Raw genomic sequence first — 17,957 nt, 5'->3', positions numbered from 1 at the left:
CCGTCTCCCTACAGCAGAAGGACAGAGGGGGAAACCATTTGAAGCAGTAAGCACATTTCACGAGCCAAGGGTAAGGGGATAGGGTTACTGTAGGGGTACAGGGCGACGACTGTCCCCTACCTCTCAGTAATAAACAGGTTTGTAAAGTTCACACCACAAACAGTTAAAGCTGAGTGCCATTTCTCAGACATCTAACCCTAACCCTATATCATTACGTTTTATGTGTATTGACTAGGAGGCCGAGGCAACCGATATTTTATTACATTTCTCTTGAGCTCTTGTTTTGAATGTTGATTCTGACTTAAGTATATTTTTATCACTGAAATAGTTGTCTCTGAAAAGTCAGGTTTCGCTACTGTGATCATGTGGAAGTCATGAATAGGATTTGAATCTGTTCGACACCAACCATCCAACGCCATCTGGTTATGTGTGTTTCAGGGTTGGGATCAATTCTGTTAAAAAGACAATTCTAACCATGAATTGGAATTGAATTTGAAATGGCCACACCTCACATGAAGCAGAATTTGAATTTAATTTGAATTCAACTGAGACGTAAAACATGAAAGTATCATTCATTTGACAAATATTTTATCTAAAGGATATGCCACTTATTAATGCAAAGAATATACATACCATTTCAAATATTAGTTTGATTAGAAGATGTCGAAGAGCATTCTTTTTGTGGTCATGATGTTAGATTGTTCCCTTCCATTCTGCAGTGTTTGATGATTTGATCTAATGCATTCTAGGAAATTATTTTTTTCTGATATTTAAATGATGAATTATTTCATTTTTAAACAATTATACATTTTTTAATTATTATGAATGATTATACAAATAAAAAAACATATTCTTAGAATATTTCCAGACCACTGTAATTATGTAAAATAGTTGAAGGATAATACATTTTAAAAATGAAATGTTTCAACCTTGGGAAATGGACACATGATGTCAAAAAAAAGTATATGGTGATGTATAGAATAAATAAGCCAATTGAATTTCCTTTAATGAAATTTGACTTCCTTTCATTCAAATTAAATTCAAATGATGCTTGCTGTGGGGTGTGGCCAATTCAAATTCAAGAATTTAATTGGAATTAAAGTGCAATTCGGAAAACTGAATTCAGAATTTACGCTGGTGTGTGTCTATAGGGCAGTAAACATTAAGAACACGTTCCTAATATTCAGTTACCCCCCCCACACACACACACACCACACACACACACACACGCGCACACACACACACACACACACACACACACACACAATCCATGTCTCAATTGTCTCAAGGCTTAAAATCCTTCTTTAACCTGTCTCTTCTCCTCCAGTTAATCTACACTGACTGAAGTAGATTTAATAAATTAATATGGGATCATATCTTTCACCTGGATTCACCTGGTCAGTCTATGTCATGGAAAGTGCAGTTGTCCTTAATGTTTTGTACACTCGGATTACACATTACAATAAGATTAAATACACTTGGGATTGAATTGCCGTGATGTACTCATAGAGAACAACATACTATTGGGAAATATAATCATGCCCCAAGCCGACCCCAACGGAACAGCCCATGGCTGACCACCCAGACCTGACCCCGCCAGATGCATCAGTCTAGGTAATGAGGACAGGGCGTGCTGCCTAGGGACTTTCCCCCGTGCCAGCTGTAAGCACACTGTGTGCTATGCTGGGAGCAGCGATAAAACCTCACAAAAGTGTGTGGAGATGGCCAACATGCCGCAGCACAAATATCTCCTATAGTCAACACTTTAAAACCTCTCTGGGATAGGGTCTAGTTTCCTGAATTTCCGCCTGACTGACTTGCCCAAAATAAACTGCCTGTTACTCAGGCCCAGAAGCAAGGATATGCATATAATTGGTAGTATTGGATAGAAAACACTTTGAAGTTTCTAAAGCTGTTAAAATCATGTTTGAGACTATAACAGAATTGATATGGCAGGCGAAACTCCAAAGAAAAACCAACCAGACTTTTTAAAATTTTTGCAGTCCCAGGCTCTTACAATGGAAAGCTATGGGTCCTATGTAATTCCGGCTCCCAGATTGCAATTCCTATGGCTTCCACTAGATGTCAACAGTCCTTATTCAAGGTTTCAGGCTTCTTTCTTGAAAAACAAGCAAGAATTTGGAGATTTAGGGAAGGAGCACCAGAACAATATCAGTATTTCGGGCCGCGAGGAAGAGGGTGCGCAATTACCAATTTTACTTTCCTATTGAACATACTACTTTCTGTATGAAATATTATAGTTTATTTACATTTTAGGGTACCTGAAGATTAAATAGAAATGTTTGACTTGTTTGGATGAAGTTTAGCGGTAGCTTTTTGGACTCCTTTGTATGCATGTTGAACAAGTGGATTACTGAAATCGATGGCACCAAATAAACTGACTTTTTGGGATATAAAGAGGGATGTTATCTAACAAACAACCATTCATGTTGTAGCTGGGACACTTGTGATTGCAAACTGAGGAAGATCTTCAAAAGTAAGTGATTAATTTCATCGCTATTTGTGATTTTGTGAAGCCTGTGCTGGTTGAAAAATAATATGTGGGGTGCCGTCCTCAGACAATCGCATGGTTTGCTTTCGCTGTAAAGCCTATTGTAAATCGGACAATGCAGTTAGATTAACAAGAATGTAAGCTTTTAAATTATATAAGATACTTGTATGTTCATGAGTGTTTAATATTACGATTATTTATTTTTGCGAGCCCTCCAATTTTAACCGGATGTTGTCGACTGGTGTCCCGCTAGTGGGACGCCTATCCCTACAACGGCCGATGCCGCTGCCACACCCCTGGTGGAGTGGGAACATTCACTGCTAGGTAACCCTTGCCCCTTCTTGCTATATGCCAGGGAGATAGCCTCCACAATCCAGTGGGAGAGACACTGCTTAGAGAGCACCCTGTTGTGAAGTGGATTAGCAAAACAGACAAAAAATTGGTCACATAACCGAATGTTCAGGTGCGTTCAATGTACGTGTGTAAAGCTCACACCAGACATAGGGCATTTAACCTCTGTTGCGCTTCAGAAGTGAAGGAGGAGAAAACGGAAATAGCTCAAAGTTAAGAACTTATAAGACACAGCAATGACTTTCGGGGCGAAGGCCACATATGGACAAGAAGGGTGTACAGATAACACGTGGAGGTCCCCAACACCTTTAGCCAAGGCCAAAGCCAAGAGCAGGGAGGTTTTATTGGATAGGATCTTCAGATCTACCTTTCCAGAGGCTCAAAAGTGGCCACACACAATGCCTCTGAAACCAGCGCCAAGTCCCATGTGGGCGCAATAGGTTTAGAGACAGGTCTGAGACCACGTACACCTTTCAGGAATTGCACCGCCACGCGGGTGACACCACTTTTAACACCCGTGAACACAGTGGAACTCAGTTGAAAAAAATTGTGTTTAGGTGCCAAGGTTTGCCTAAAGCCCGCTCCACTCTGGGTACACGGGCTCTGGCGATCAGTGACGTACCCCGATTGGCCGTGGCCATGCCACTTCGAGGTATTGTTGTCACAACGAGCTTCACGCAGTTTAGTCACTGGACCGCACAGATTAAAAATAGACCCAGGGGGGAAATATTATCCTACCAACCAGTCATAGGTACTGAAGACAAAGCGCCTTGTACCCTGTCTGGGAATGGGACAGACAGCTCTCAATACATTGTAACAGACAGGGGCAGGTGCATAATTGAATCTAATTCCCAGGAACTAAAGTATTGAGCTGGAGACAGACAGCTCATTTGGGGGCTCATACGAACTGCATGTTGACTAATGACATGGTCATGTCCAACCCTGCTCATTCCCTTGACTCTGCTACCACAACTAATTTCCTATAGAGCCCATAACCAGTATCACTAGATATCTTATAGGGACTGGTGAGCTACAGGCAGGAATCAGCAATGAAGCCTGGACCCTTGACGGGCACAGGGGGCTCTGGCAATGGCTGATGTAGTACCCCGTTTACCAAACGTTGGGACACTGTCGTCACAGTTATTTTTTTGCTGAGGGGTGCACTAGTCACTCAGATCTGTGCCAAGGCCCCAGACTCCAAGGGTTACCCCAGCCAAGTGCTCGGGGGACTGCTTCTTCATCGCAGGGGCACGCAAACCCAGTTTCCTTCACTCCCTCCAACTCCAGGAACTGAAAATAGGAATGGGGTTGCCATAAGGCCAGGGGAATGCTAGTTTAGCTAGCCTGGACTCCAAAGTCCACGTAGGACCAGATCACTTCATCAACAAGTCTTGGAAGAGAGGCAAGCGGTGCTTGACCAATGGTAGACACAGGTGGCGGAGCGTGCCCACCGAACCTGGCCACCCTCTCTTTTCGAGTAGCCTCTGTAACCGGTGACAGAACGCACAGGAGCCACCACATACCCCACACCCAGGCAGCCACCACATACCCCACACCCAGACAGCCACCACATACCCCATGCCCAGGCAGCCACCACATAGGCCCCACATACCCCACGCCCAGGCAGCCACCACATAGGCCCACCACATACCCAGGCAGCCACCACATACCCCATGCCCAGGCAGACACCACATACCCCAAGCCACCACATACCCCATGCCCAGGCAGCCACCACATACCCCATGCCCAGGCAGCCACCACATACCCCATGCCCAGGCCCCCACATACCCAGGGCAGCCACCACATACCCCATGCCCAGGCAGCCACCACATACCCACGCCCAGGCAGCCACCACATACCCACCCAGGCAGCCACCATGCCCAGGCAGCCACCACATACCCCATGCCCAGGCAGCCACCACATACCCCCCACCCAGGCAGCCACCACATACCCCACACCCAGGCAGCCACCACATACCCCACGTCCAGGCAGCCACCACATACCCCATGCGCCCAGGCAGCAGCCACCACATACCACCCGCCCAGGCAGCCACCACATACCCCACGTCCAGGCAGCTACCACATACCCCACGTCCAGGCAGCCACCACATACCCCACGCCCAGGCAGCCACCAGTCGCCATCAGTAATTCCAAGCTTCCTCAAGAAACCTATACACATCATACAGGGATTTTGTATGTAGTACGTGGCAATGCACACAAGGACTGGTTCGGGCGAGGTTTGGCTGAGCGTGCTCCAATCAGAGACAAACTACACGTAGATCGTGAGTATCTTTCAGATAAATGCTATGACTGCATGACTGAGGGCATGATCTCGACCCCGAACCCAGCTTAGCCTTCGCCGTCTCGGGTCATTTTCTTAGCCATCTTATTCATTGCACCAGCAAATTGAAGAATAACTCAATGTTTGTGATTAGAAAACGTATGAGAACAAGTACAACATTCAGGACACCATGTCGACTATGGGACGGTTTAGTTGGTGCAATGTAAGACAGTCTAGTTGTTCAGTTGTTTGTGAGGAACGGATTTAATTTGCCTTGTCAGGCATAATTGTAGATCCTTCAACTGAAGTCGCAAGAGTGCGACTCCCCACAGTATAATTATAGTATGTTGTACAGAAGTTGACTGACTGAAAGGGAACGCAATAATCTCTTCTTCCTCCTAAAGTGTGCACTTGTTCACTTCCCTTTACTGATTTAAAAGGAAATTACCGGTATAAGAAATCTAGCCCATGCCAAGCCCATCCCTCCACCAATCCAATGTTTTTACATTTGTGGAAAGTAGTGAACAAGTGCACACTTCAGAAATGAGATATTATTAGGACAGACCCAAGGATGACCCTATATTTGCTATAATAGACATGGGCGTGTACTCGTCCTCCATAGGAGTTGGACATTATACTATTTTATATTAGACGTTTATTGAATTCGTTACAAGTTAACACTAATTTCATAAACACTACTATTGCATTTGAGCCAGACCCTTCACAGCTGGTCTGTGTATGAATATATGTGTCCACTGTGACAGTATGTTATGATTTACTGCTAAGCAGGTGCTAGATTTTGTTTCGTTTTGTCGGGTGTCTGGTGAGGTTTCTTCGACCCTCCTCTGACCTACCCCTCCCTCTGCTTCTGGTGATAAACGGTGTGGTGATGGCTCCCTGGAAGTACCAACACACCACATATTGTAGGTTCATACAGCCACACAACATACTGGGGCCCCTGCTATGTTACCATGTTACTTAACCCTCAAACAGACAGACAACACACAGTAGTGGTCTGGACGTTAGTCATAACCCTCTTACAGCCAGACCACATACTGTACCAGTTGCAATATTACCTACGCACACTTAACCCTGACCACACCAGGTAGAGGTAGTTTATTGGTTAATTTTATCTTGTGCACATTTCCTGTTACGTTACCTACAGTTAACCCTCAAACAGCCAAAGAAAACTCACTTTGGTTCCCGATCTTTCTTTTTTTTTTCTTTCTTTTTTACAATTCAAACATACACATACCAACAACAGCATACAAACAAACGCACACAAACATCAACGACATCACCCAGCCCAGACCTACCTGCTCCCAACCCCATCTCCAGCACCCGTATCACTCTCCGCCAACATGGCCTCAAACTACACCATTTTGTTTCTCTCCATCGCCCACTCACTTAGATAACAAAGCATTTGGCCTTTTCATTGTGTTAACGATGGAGGATTAGTTTATTTCTAGTTAAATATTCGTGTTTTTTTTTCAAGACGATTGACAAGAAAAGTATCATCCAACCCATATTCCATGAAATATGCAGACAGAAGGGTTAAAAGTAAATGTACATTGTGATACTTCTGACAGCCAACTTTCGAACTCCGCCCATAACTTTGGGACTTTATAGCATTCTCAGAAAGCATGGATTATTGAGTCATTGTTAGTTTTACACTTAAGACATGACTCTGCAGCTGTGCAGTAGAATTTGTGAATTTTCTGTATTGTATGATCAATTCTGAGTTTGAGTTTATTTACTCTTGCTCACAGATAAAACTGAAGAAATGCAGAATTTACATTACTAAGAATTGCATTAACACTGATTTAAAAATACATAATACATAATACGTGACATAAATAACTCTTGAAACATTACAGTACATTTTTCATGATGAAAATTGAAATGTTAAAATGTGATGTAAGATGTACAATTTCTCGGGTGATTCGTATGGGCAGTTATATAGCACGATTTGTGGCTGTTTCCCAGGAGCCTGGTGATGCAGTTACCTCTTTTTGGAGGGAGCAGGTCATTCAGTGGGTGGTTAAGAGTGTGCATGTCCTTCACCAGGTACACTGCAGCCTGCTCTACAGTGACGGGAGCTGTGGTTGGACTGCTCCAACTCTGGACTGCTCCAACTCTGGACTGCTCCACCTCTGGACTGCTCCAACTCTGGACTGCTCCAACTCTGGACTGCTCCAACTCTGGACTGCTCCAACTCTGGACTGCTCCAACTCTGGACTGCTCCACCTCTGGACTGCTCCAACTCTGGACTGCTCCTCTGGACTGCTCCAACTCTGGACTGCTCCAACTCTGGACTGCTCCAACTCTGGACTGCTCCAACTCTGGACTGCTCCAACTCTGGACTGCTCCAACTCTTTTTGTTGCATCCAACTAACAGCACTCCACCGTATTCCAGACAGGGCCTGACCAATGTAGTGTAAACTCTGACCAGATCTTCAGTGGGTAGACCATTTCTGGCAAGAACAGTCAAAATGTGCAGGCGTTTTGAAGCCTTCCTTACTGACTGCCCACTCTTCCAGCTTCTTTGCCTCCAAGCCCATGGAAGTGTCCACCAGGATGCTGGCTCGGGACAGCCCGACATCGTCTTCATACCCAGTGTCCAGAGTGTCCCTGAAGACAACTTTTCAGGTGGACATGTGAAGGAGAAACATATGGTGAGACCATGCCCCCGTGTGGCGTACCAGAGGTGACCTCTGACCAAGGGCTAAAATGTGCCATTTGCCATCTCCCTCTGCCTTCTTCCGGTGGTGTAGCTTTGAGTCATCTACTTGATCAAACACTTTGGACATCAGCAACACCCTCGCCATTGTTGGTTCTCTGGAGTCTGCAGCTGTCAGCCAGGAGTGTGTGGCTTTCACAAGGACGGTAGTAGTGCTGGACTTTGGGAGGGAGTCATACTGATTCATGCACTCAGACAGAACTGTCAGCATTAGTTTTTTTCATGATGAAACTCTCCTGGATTTTTCCGAGACATGAAGTTATAGAGATGGGCCTCCAGTCACTCGTTGTACATGGGTTTGACACTTTAGGTATGGGACACACATTGACAATCTTCCATGCAGCAGAAGATTCTTAACAATGTGTTTGATGACAGGGGCTAGATCTTCTGAATGCTATTTTAGTAGCCAGGCTGGAATGCCATCAGGCCCACACGTTCTACGTGGGCTGAGTCTGGTCAGAGCTTGCTTTATCTGGCCAATGCTGCACAGCTCAACCTGCCTTGTAGGTATGGGCAGGGGGATGATGGCAAGAGGTGTGGGGCTTGTCCATGCCTCAGCAAAGAAGCCATTCAAAACACCAGCAATGTCGTCGTCTTCTGTACTTTAGTTTATACTGGATTAAGCTTAAACGTTCGTTAACTGTAATTTTGTTATTTATATTCCAACATTCTCTCCATCTTGTGCCAATCAGTCTTGGTTCCACAACAGTTTATATTTGTTTCGTAGAGATTGTCAGTAGGATAGGCTCTCTGCAAGGTTTTGTATATCTTACCTATCATATATCATTTTCTGACTTATATAGGATTCCCTGAAGATTGCTCTGATATCCAGAAGATTTTAATGGACATTTTGTGTTATGAAACTTTTAAGTTGCATGTATTTGAAAATATCTACATTGGTAAGTCCAAAATGGCTTTATAATCTTGTCATGGAAGTACAGTTCAAGTTGGAGGTTTACTTAGGTTGGAGTCATTAAAACTAGTTTTTCACAAATTTCTTGTGAAAGTATAGTTTTTGCAAGTCGGTTAGGACATCTACTTTGTGGATGACACAAGTAATTTTTCCAATAATTGTTTACAGACAGATTATTTCGCTTATAATTCACTGTTTCACAATTCCAGTGGGTCAGAAGTTTACATACACTAAGTTGACTGTGCCTTTAAACAGCTTGGAAATTCCAGAAATTGTGTCATGGCTTTAGAAGCCTCTGATAGGCTAATTGACATAATTTGAGCCAATTGGAGGTGTACCTGTGGATGTATTTCAAGGCCTACCTTCAAACTCAGTGCCTCTTTACTGGACATCATGGGAAAATCCAAATAAATCAGCCAAAATCTCAGGAAAAAAATGGTAGGCCTCCACTAGTCTGGTCCATCCTTGGGAGCAATTTCCAAACGCCTGAAAGTACCACGTTCATCTGTACAAACAATAGTACGCCAGTATTAACACCATGGGACCACGCAGCCGTCATACCGCTCAGGAAGCAGACACGTTCTGTCTTCTATAGATGAACGTACCTTGGTGCGAAAAGTGCAAATCAATCCCAGAACAACAGCAAAGGACCTTGTGAAGATGCTGGAGGAAACAGGTACAAAGTATCTATATCCACAGTAAAACGAGTCCAATATCGACATAACCTGAAAGTCACTTCTCCAAAACTGCCATTAAAAAAAGCCAGACTACGTTTTGCAGCTGCACATTGGGACAAATATTGTACTTTTGGGGTAATGTCCTCTGGTCTGATGAAACAAAAATATAACTATTTGGCCATAATGACCATCGTTATGTTTGGAGGAAAAAGGGGGAGGCTTGCAAGCCGAAGAACACCATCCCAACCGTGAAGCACGGGGGTGGCAGCATCATGTTGTAGGGTGCTTTGCTGCAGGAGGAACTGGTGCACTTTACAAAATAGATGAAATCATGAGGATGGAAATTATGTGGATATATTGAAGCAACATCTCAAGACATCAGTCAGGAAGTTAATGCTTGGTCACAAATGGGTCTTCCAAATGGACAAGCATAGATCCAAAGTAGTGGCAAAATGGCTTAAGGACAACAAAGTCAAGGTATTGGAGTGCCTGACCTCAATCCTATAGAAAATGTGTGGGCAGAACTGAAGAAGCGTGTGCGAGCAAGGAGGCCTACAAATTTGACTCAGTTACACCAGTTCTGTCAGGATGAATGGGCCAAAATTCTCCCAATTTATTGTGGGAAGCTTGTGGACGGCTACCCGAAATGTTTGACCCAAGCTAAAACTTCTTCAGGCTAGGGTCTATTTTTCTCCATTTCCACCTGACTGACGTGCCCAAAGTAAACTGCCTGTTGCTCAGGCCCTGAAGCCAGGATATGCATATAATTGGTAACATTGGAAAGAAAACACTCTTATGTTTGCAGAAATGTTAAAACAATGAAGGAGATTATAACACAATAGATATGGTAGGAGAAAATCCAAAGTTAAAAAAACAACCGGAAATGTTTTTTTGAAAGCCCATGCTCTTTCAATGGAACGTATAGGAAAAAAATGTAATCTAGCTCCCAGCAATTCCTATGGCTTCCACTGGGTGTCAGTAGTCTTTGTGCAAGGCTTGTTTCTCCCAAAACGAGGAAGAATAATTTGTTTTAGAACAGGAACTCAGACTTGGAAATCAGTGTATGCGTGCGCGATGAAGAGGACGCGCACCTGCTAATATTGCTTTCCTATAGAACATACTACTTTCCATATGAAATATTATAGTTTAATTACATTTTAGGATATCTGATAATGTAATAGAAATGTATTTAGACTTGTTTTAACAAAGTTTAGAGGTAGCTTTTTGCATTCCTTTCTCTGCATGGATTAAGAGTGGATTACTCAAATCGATGGCGCCAACTAAACTGACTTTTTGGGATATAAAGAATGATTTTATCTAACAAAACAACACCACATATTGTAGCTGGGACCCTTTGGATGACAAATCAGAGGAACATTTTCAAAAAGTAAATGAATATTTAATTGCTATTTGTGAATTTATGAAACCTGTGCCAGTGGAAAAAAATATATATATATATGTATATATATATATAGAGAGAGAGAGAGAGAGACGAAGGTCGAAAGCCATGCGTCCTCCGAAACACAACCCAACCAAGCCGCACTGCTTCTTAACACAGCGCGCATCCAACCCGGAAGCCAGCCGCACCAATGTGTCGGAGGAAACACTGTGCACCTGGCAACCTTGGTTAGTGCGCACTGCGCCCGGCCCACCACAGGAGTCGCTGGTGCGCGATGAGACAAGGATATCCCTACCGGCCAAACACTCCTTAACCCGGACTACGCTAGGCCAATTGTGCGTAGCCCCACAGACCTCCCGGTCGCGGCCGGCTGCTGGAAAAATATTTTGATGTGGGGCGATGTCCTCAAACAATCACATGGCATGCTTTCTCTGTAAAGCCTACTGTAAATCAGACAGTGCAGTTAGATCAAGAATTTAAGCTTTTAACCGATATAAGACACTTGTATGTACCTAAATAATATCCATAATTGTTATGATTATTTATTTGAGTTGCGCACCCTCCAGTTTCACCGGAGGTTGTCCCTCTAGCGGGACCCCTAGCCTTTTAAGCATTCAAAGTATTTTATATTTTTTGTTGTGCACTTAAAGGATAGCTTTAGATGACGAGTTATTATTTTTCCTTTTCCTATTGCCATTATTAAAAACAAAATCCATGTAAATGTTATATCCTGAGATTTTTTATAGTATACTGAAAATATTTTTAGCAAGGGGGGCATTGAGTTTTCAATATTGGTCAGGTATATTCTTCTGCAAATAAGTTTTTGTTCATATTATTTTTTACCAATACTGATACGTGTTACGTTTGGGTCCTGTCTAATCGTTTCTGCAAGAGGTTCAATTGCCAGTGCAAACAGGAAAGGTGTTAAGTGTCAGTGTGCAGAGGTGTGGACGGAGTCAGGCGCAGGACACAGAACTGAGTGAAATAACGTACTTTACTCTGAAAAATAAACAGCCATAAATACCACGCAGGGAAAACACACCATAACACAGAAGACTAACAGGAAACAAGAAACAATCACGCACAAAACATCATGGGAACCAGAGGGTTAAATAGGGAAATAATAATAACGTATTGGGGACCAGGTGTGTACAATCAAGACATAACAAATGGAATAAGAAACGTGGATCGGTGGCAGCTAGAAAGCCAGTGACGACGACCGCGAATGCCGGCCGAAAAAGGAAGTGGGAGCAACTTCGGAGGAAGTCGAGACAAAAGGGGAGAGGGGACATCCCTGTCTTGCCCCCCTTTCTAAAGCAATTTCATCAGATAATGTATTTGTGTATATTATGTCTTTAGGACATTTATATAATGTTTTTATTAAATGTATTATTTCAGCTGGAGAGTTCAAACCTTCCAAAATTTTGAATAGAAAATGCCATTCAAGCCGGTCGAAAGCCTTTTCGGCATCAACAGCCATTATTGATGAATCTATATTTTGTTTTTTAACTGAAACATGTTCTTGTATTTGTTTGAGTGTCTATTTTTAATAAAACCTGTTTGATATATCAAGTCTGGTAAGACTTTTGACATTATATTGCTTATGAGCTTTGTTATTATTTTATTGTCACAATTTATTAATATTTTCCTTGTTTTAATATAACTGAAATAACTGTTTGATACATGGAACTAGGAAGCACTGAATTGAGTGACGTGTGTGTGGTCATTTATGTAAATACTGTTTTAACAGCATCTAATATTTATTTTGGGGTGATCTCTGTTTTTAGTGATTATTTTTTGTCTGTTGATCATTTTCATAGAAGATTTTAAAATTGTCATTAATCACGTTTCTAATTAATGCATTTGTATCTTTGTCCTTTAAAATTATAACTGGTTTGGCGTGTATTTGTTTGGCGAGGGCTGCGAGATGTTCACCAGGTATATTAATCGTTAAGTAATCGGTTTTATTTGAGTTTGACCTGTATTTGTTGGCTCTCTTCAAAAGTAAAAGATCATATTCCTGCTTGAGTTCAGAAATTGTATTATCTTGCATAGTGATTTATGTTCATTTTAATTTCTAACTCAGATTTAACTTTTGCTTATATTGGGGTTGGGCTTTTCTCTCTCTATGTCTACATTTGTAATGTCAATGTAGACTAATGTAGTCAATTCTTGTAGTTATCTCCAGGTGTCCTGTACATTATTTGTAGAGATTACGTTTTTCAGCCTTTTTTATTGCTATGTCTGTCAATCTTATCAAATGTATTGTTTAGGTTGCCTGCTAAAATAATAGTTTGATCTAATATAGCTTGAATTCTATCTAAAAAAAAACAAAAACAGATTTGCCCCTGGTGGGATATACAATGAAATCAATGTGTATTTTTCACCATGTAAGGTACAATTCAACATTAGAAAACGGCCTTCTTGGTCCGTGTGCTGGGATTTATCAGAACACCTCTGCTGTTGCTAAGGTAGGTGGCAGCATAGGCCTCTCCGACACAGCTTTCTCCTTTAAATAAGTGTAACTTGGAGGAAAACCACATCAGCTGACAATCTTTTTAAGTGTTCAAGAGCCATATGCTTATTTTTTTCATCATGGACCCCATGGACATTCCATGAAATAGGTTGGATGTTTTTTGGTCTTTACTTGTAAAGAATGAACTTTGTCTGTTCCGTCAATCACTGAAGAATCAGATAAAACATTTTAGCAGACATGAGGGCGGTGGACATTCCATGCAATGGGAGAGTGATAGTATGAATACATAGTTATTGTATATATTAGATATATTGAGCGTGTGAACATGTGGGCTGAGCAAACATTTAATGGAAAATACATGAAAAATATAAAGCTAAGTTCTTCTATGGACTCAGAGGCTCTCAGCCTTTTTAGGGCTTTTAAGCTCCAGCTCCTCTCCTAATGTACCAAAGGTCTATGGATTATGTCTTTGTTCATACAGGCTATCTCCAGGGCCAGGAGTTTTCCCGGACCAGGAAAAACTCTTGGCTCTAGTTTCTGCCTACTATCCGTTACTGATACCACAGCTGATGGGCACCAACCCACAGGCCTATGGTAGATCTATTTTGTCGCTTGACAGTGAGTCTATTCGCAGATGGCAGGGTTTGGCCACGGCCCAAGTGAGAACTAGCCTGATGTGGCCTGTTGCTTCTTCTGTCTCAGAGAGCTGGAGTGCTGGGAGCCTGAGGACAACCCATGGTAAGTATGGTCCTTACACTTCCAGTAGAACCAGAGCCCGGAGTTATTACTGCTGTGTGCCCTAACTGTACGAGTCGCCATCAAATCCTCCTCGCCATTCACATTGGATTCAATACCATTGTTGTTCAGTTGAAACTCTACACCTTTTGAAATGTGCATTAGAGTTGTCGCTGTGATAATAATTGAGTCTTTAATGACCTACATGTCTCTGTCTTCGTTCTCAGGTGTCATTAGGTCCGAGCATATCAAACGCTCTCATAACTGTGGCTTCCTGGCCATAAGGAAATATGTTGGGGAGCTGACTGTGGCTGAGTTCTATCACCTGGAGCAGGAGAGACTGCACATCTACATTGCAAGTCACCAACCCTACCCTATATATTTTTTTACAGTTTCCTATATAAGAAACTGTATTGTCCCCTTATGGGAAAAATTGTCTGAGACACACTGTAAAATATAAACGTCATATACATTGCAGCGTCACACACGTTGCACAATGCCCATGTCATACACATCATATACGCCTACATCTTCTCATTCAAGGCAAATACTTGATAGACATGCGTTGCACAATGCCCTGTGTTTTCCTGCTGTGTGTACACTCATGCCTTGACTGAAAGTTGTGCTTTTATATATTTTCTTTAAGTTCACAAAGCTATTTGATACTTGCTGTAGGGTTGGGGCCAATTTCACTTAACTTATGGAGGCCTAAGCTGTGTGTTACTTGTAGTTCACCCGTGTCAATCGCATGCCATTTCTACTGTTGCAGAGGAAGACTTTGTATCTGAAGATGGCCATTTATGGAGATGAGGCACCTATAATGTAGTTAACATTAAGATGTGTGTTTTTTTTCTTATCTGTAAATATTTTGATGTGAATTAATAAAGTTTTTCTGTTTTATACCTTTTAATGAAATATTGGAGTATTTTCTCAAATGTTATGCAGTATTGCCTCTTACCACAAGGTGGTGCCTTCACACTGGAGTAGCCCTGTTTTCCAATATTATGTCACAGATGTATACCAAGTTCTCCAGCCCATATTTACAAAGCAACTTCGATTAGGTGTGATTTTAGGATAGGTTTAGCTTTTTACATCATAATTAATAAGATTGTATGGACATGGTGGACCTGATCCTAGATCAGCACCGCTACTCTGGCTGCATTTACAAAGGCAGCCCAATTCTGATCTTTCAGTTCTTAATTGGTCTTTTGACCAATCAGATCAGCTCTGAAAAAAGATCTGTGAAAACATCTGGTGTGATTGGTCCACAGACCAGTCAGTAGAAAAAAAATCCGAATTGGGATGCTTGTGTTAACGAAGCCTCTGAGACAATTTCTGGACCCTAACTCCCCAGGGGCAATCATGACTGAAAGAAGGCACGCATTGAACAACCCACAGAATAACAATGTTTCCTGATTTTCCTCCCAAATACTTGCCGTTGGGTTTTCATGAACGTGCCACCTCCACCATTTGTTTCTGCCTCATCTTTTCAAACCTTGACCCCGGACAGATGGCCCCTTAAGCCCGTCCCTCTCAATACCAACTGTTGCCCTAGTAACATCTGTCGCTTATAGGGCGCATTCAGCAGGGAGAGGAGTGGCACATAGGGGAGTGCTGAGCTATAGGACTGACTTGGTGCACCAGGACGCTGGGGTGCTCCTGGAGAGGAAAAGTTGGAGGGGGATGCTAGAGTATCGGTTGGATTCTTTTTTTGAAGAATCGGCAGTTAGTTGTCACCGCAGCTTTAGCGTACATAGACAGTGACGTAAAGTACTTATGTTATTACTTTAAAGTATTTTTACTTAAGGTTTTTTTTTTTGGTAGTATTTTACTGGGTGACTTTCACTTTTACTTACTGTAAGTCATTTTCTATTAATGTTTCTTTACTTTTACTCCAGTATAACAATTAGGTACTGTTTCCACCACTGAGCATAGGTAACGTAATGGGACTGTGAGGAAGTATTCCATGGACTCAATGAGGGGTATGGGACATGTACAGAATAATATCCTAACTACTCATTTGCTTAGTCTTACTCTGATATATGGTCTTATTGTCTTACTCTGCCTAGCAAATGTCAACAAACCCCTTGCACAGTCTTTACATTTTCCTGCCTTGAAATTAAATCTAACAACAGAATAAATTAGATTTTTGTTGTTACCAGTGTACACAACCTACTCCACATTTTCAAGGTGAAAGAAAAATGATAGAACATTTTTGAAATTAATAAAGAACAAAGATGTCTTGTTTGGGTATGTCTTCACATCCCAGTGTTAATATTTGGTGGAAGCACCTTCGGCAGCCATTACGGCTGTGAATCATTTTGAATAAGATTCTACCAACTTTGCACAGTTCTTAGGGCAACATATACCCATTGTTTCTGTCAAAATTGGTCAAGCTCGGGGCCTCCTGAGTGGCACAGCGGTCTAAGGCACTAGGGCTAGAGGCGTCACTACAGATCAAGGTTCGATCCCGGACTGTGTTGCAGCCGGCCACGACCGGAAGACCCATGAGGCGGCACACGGCTTAGGTGAGGGCTTGGCCGGCTGGCCCAGCGTTGTCCGGGTTAGGTGAGGATTTGGCCAGCTGGCCCAGCGTTGTCCGGGTTAGGTGAGGATTTGGCCAGCTGGCCCAGCGTTGTCCGGGTTAGGTGAGGATTTGGCCGGCTGGCCCAGCGTTATCCGGGTTAGGTGAGGATTTGGCTGGCTGGCCCAGCGTTGTCCGGGTTAGGTGAGGATTTGGCCGGCTGGCCCAGCGTTGTCCGGGTTAGGTGAGGATTTGGCTGGCCCAGCGTTGTCCGGGTTAGGTGAGGATTTGGCCGGCTGGCCCAGCGTTGTCCGGGTTAGGTGAGGATTTGGCCGGCTGGCCCAGCGTTATCCGGGTTAGGTGAGGATTTGGCCGGCTGGCCCAGCGTTATCCGGGTTAGGTGAGGATTTGGCTGGCTGGCCCAGCGTTGTCCCATTGTGCTCTAGCAACTCCTTGTGGTGGCTGGGCACATGCACGCTGACTTCGGTCACCAGCTGAATGGTGTGTCAAGAAGCAGCCTCTCCTGAGTCCGTACAGGAGTTGCAGCAATGGGACAAGATTGTAACTACCAATTGGATATCATGAACTTAGGAAGAAAAATGGGTCAAAAGTACCAGAAAATAAATAGTCAAGCTCAGTATATTTAGTTGGGAGTAATTGATTGACAGCAATATTCAAACCTTGTGTCTGATTTTCAAGTCAGGAGACTGAACCATTCAGGAGCACTCAGCACCTACTAGAAAAACATTCTGGTGTGTCTTTGGCATTAGATATGTAATATTCAGAAGACTAAGGCAGGGTTTCTGCAAAAATTGTATCTGGGCTCTCTACCTTTTTAATATTTATTTTGATCCTGAGAAACTCCCCAGTCCCTGCTGGTGATCAGTATACCCATAACATGATGCTGCCACCACAATACTTGAAAAAACAGAGGGTTAAGAGCATTGCATTCACTCCACATTACTAGCCAGTATCACAAAGTGAAAAGAAGGAAGCCTGTGTAAAAAAAAAACAGCTCAATCATCTATTCTGTTTGCAATAAGGCTGTTAAGTAATACTGAAGGCTGGCTGCCAAACTTGGCTGCCAAACTTGTTTCCACCAGGTATTAGCTCTGGGTGTGAAGACAATCAAGAGCTATTTTTAATCAGTATTAATCAGCTACTCCGATAAGCTGATGTATCCTCTTGCTACAGGGACACATTTTTTTTTCCAGAAAAGAAAGAAGGGAAAAAGGTTTGATGAAATATTAAAAATGGCACTGTGCACATTACTGTCTTGTCTTTTTCATCCAGATCTCACAAGAGTGGAACTTGTATCTGTACTAGGCTACATTTGAAAAGTCCCATATG

The sequence above is a fragment of the Oncorhynchus tshawytscha genome, linkage group LG22, assembly GCF_018296145.1.
Source record: "Oncorhynchus tshawytscha isolate Ot180627B linkage group LG22, Otsh_v2.0, whole genome shotgun sequence".
NCBI lineage: Eukaryota > Metazoa > Chordata > Actinopteri > Salmoniformes > Salmonidae > Oncorhynchus > Oncorhynchus tshawytscha.
The sequence above is the reverse complement of the archived record's forward strand: the minus strand, read 5'-3'. Positions refer to the sequence as shown.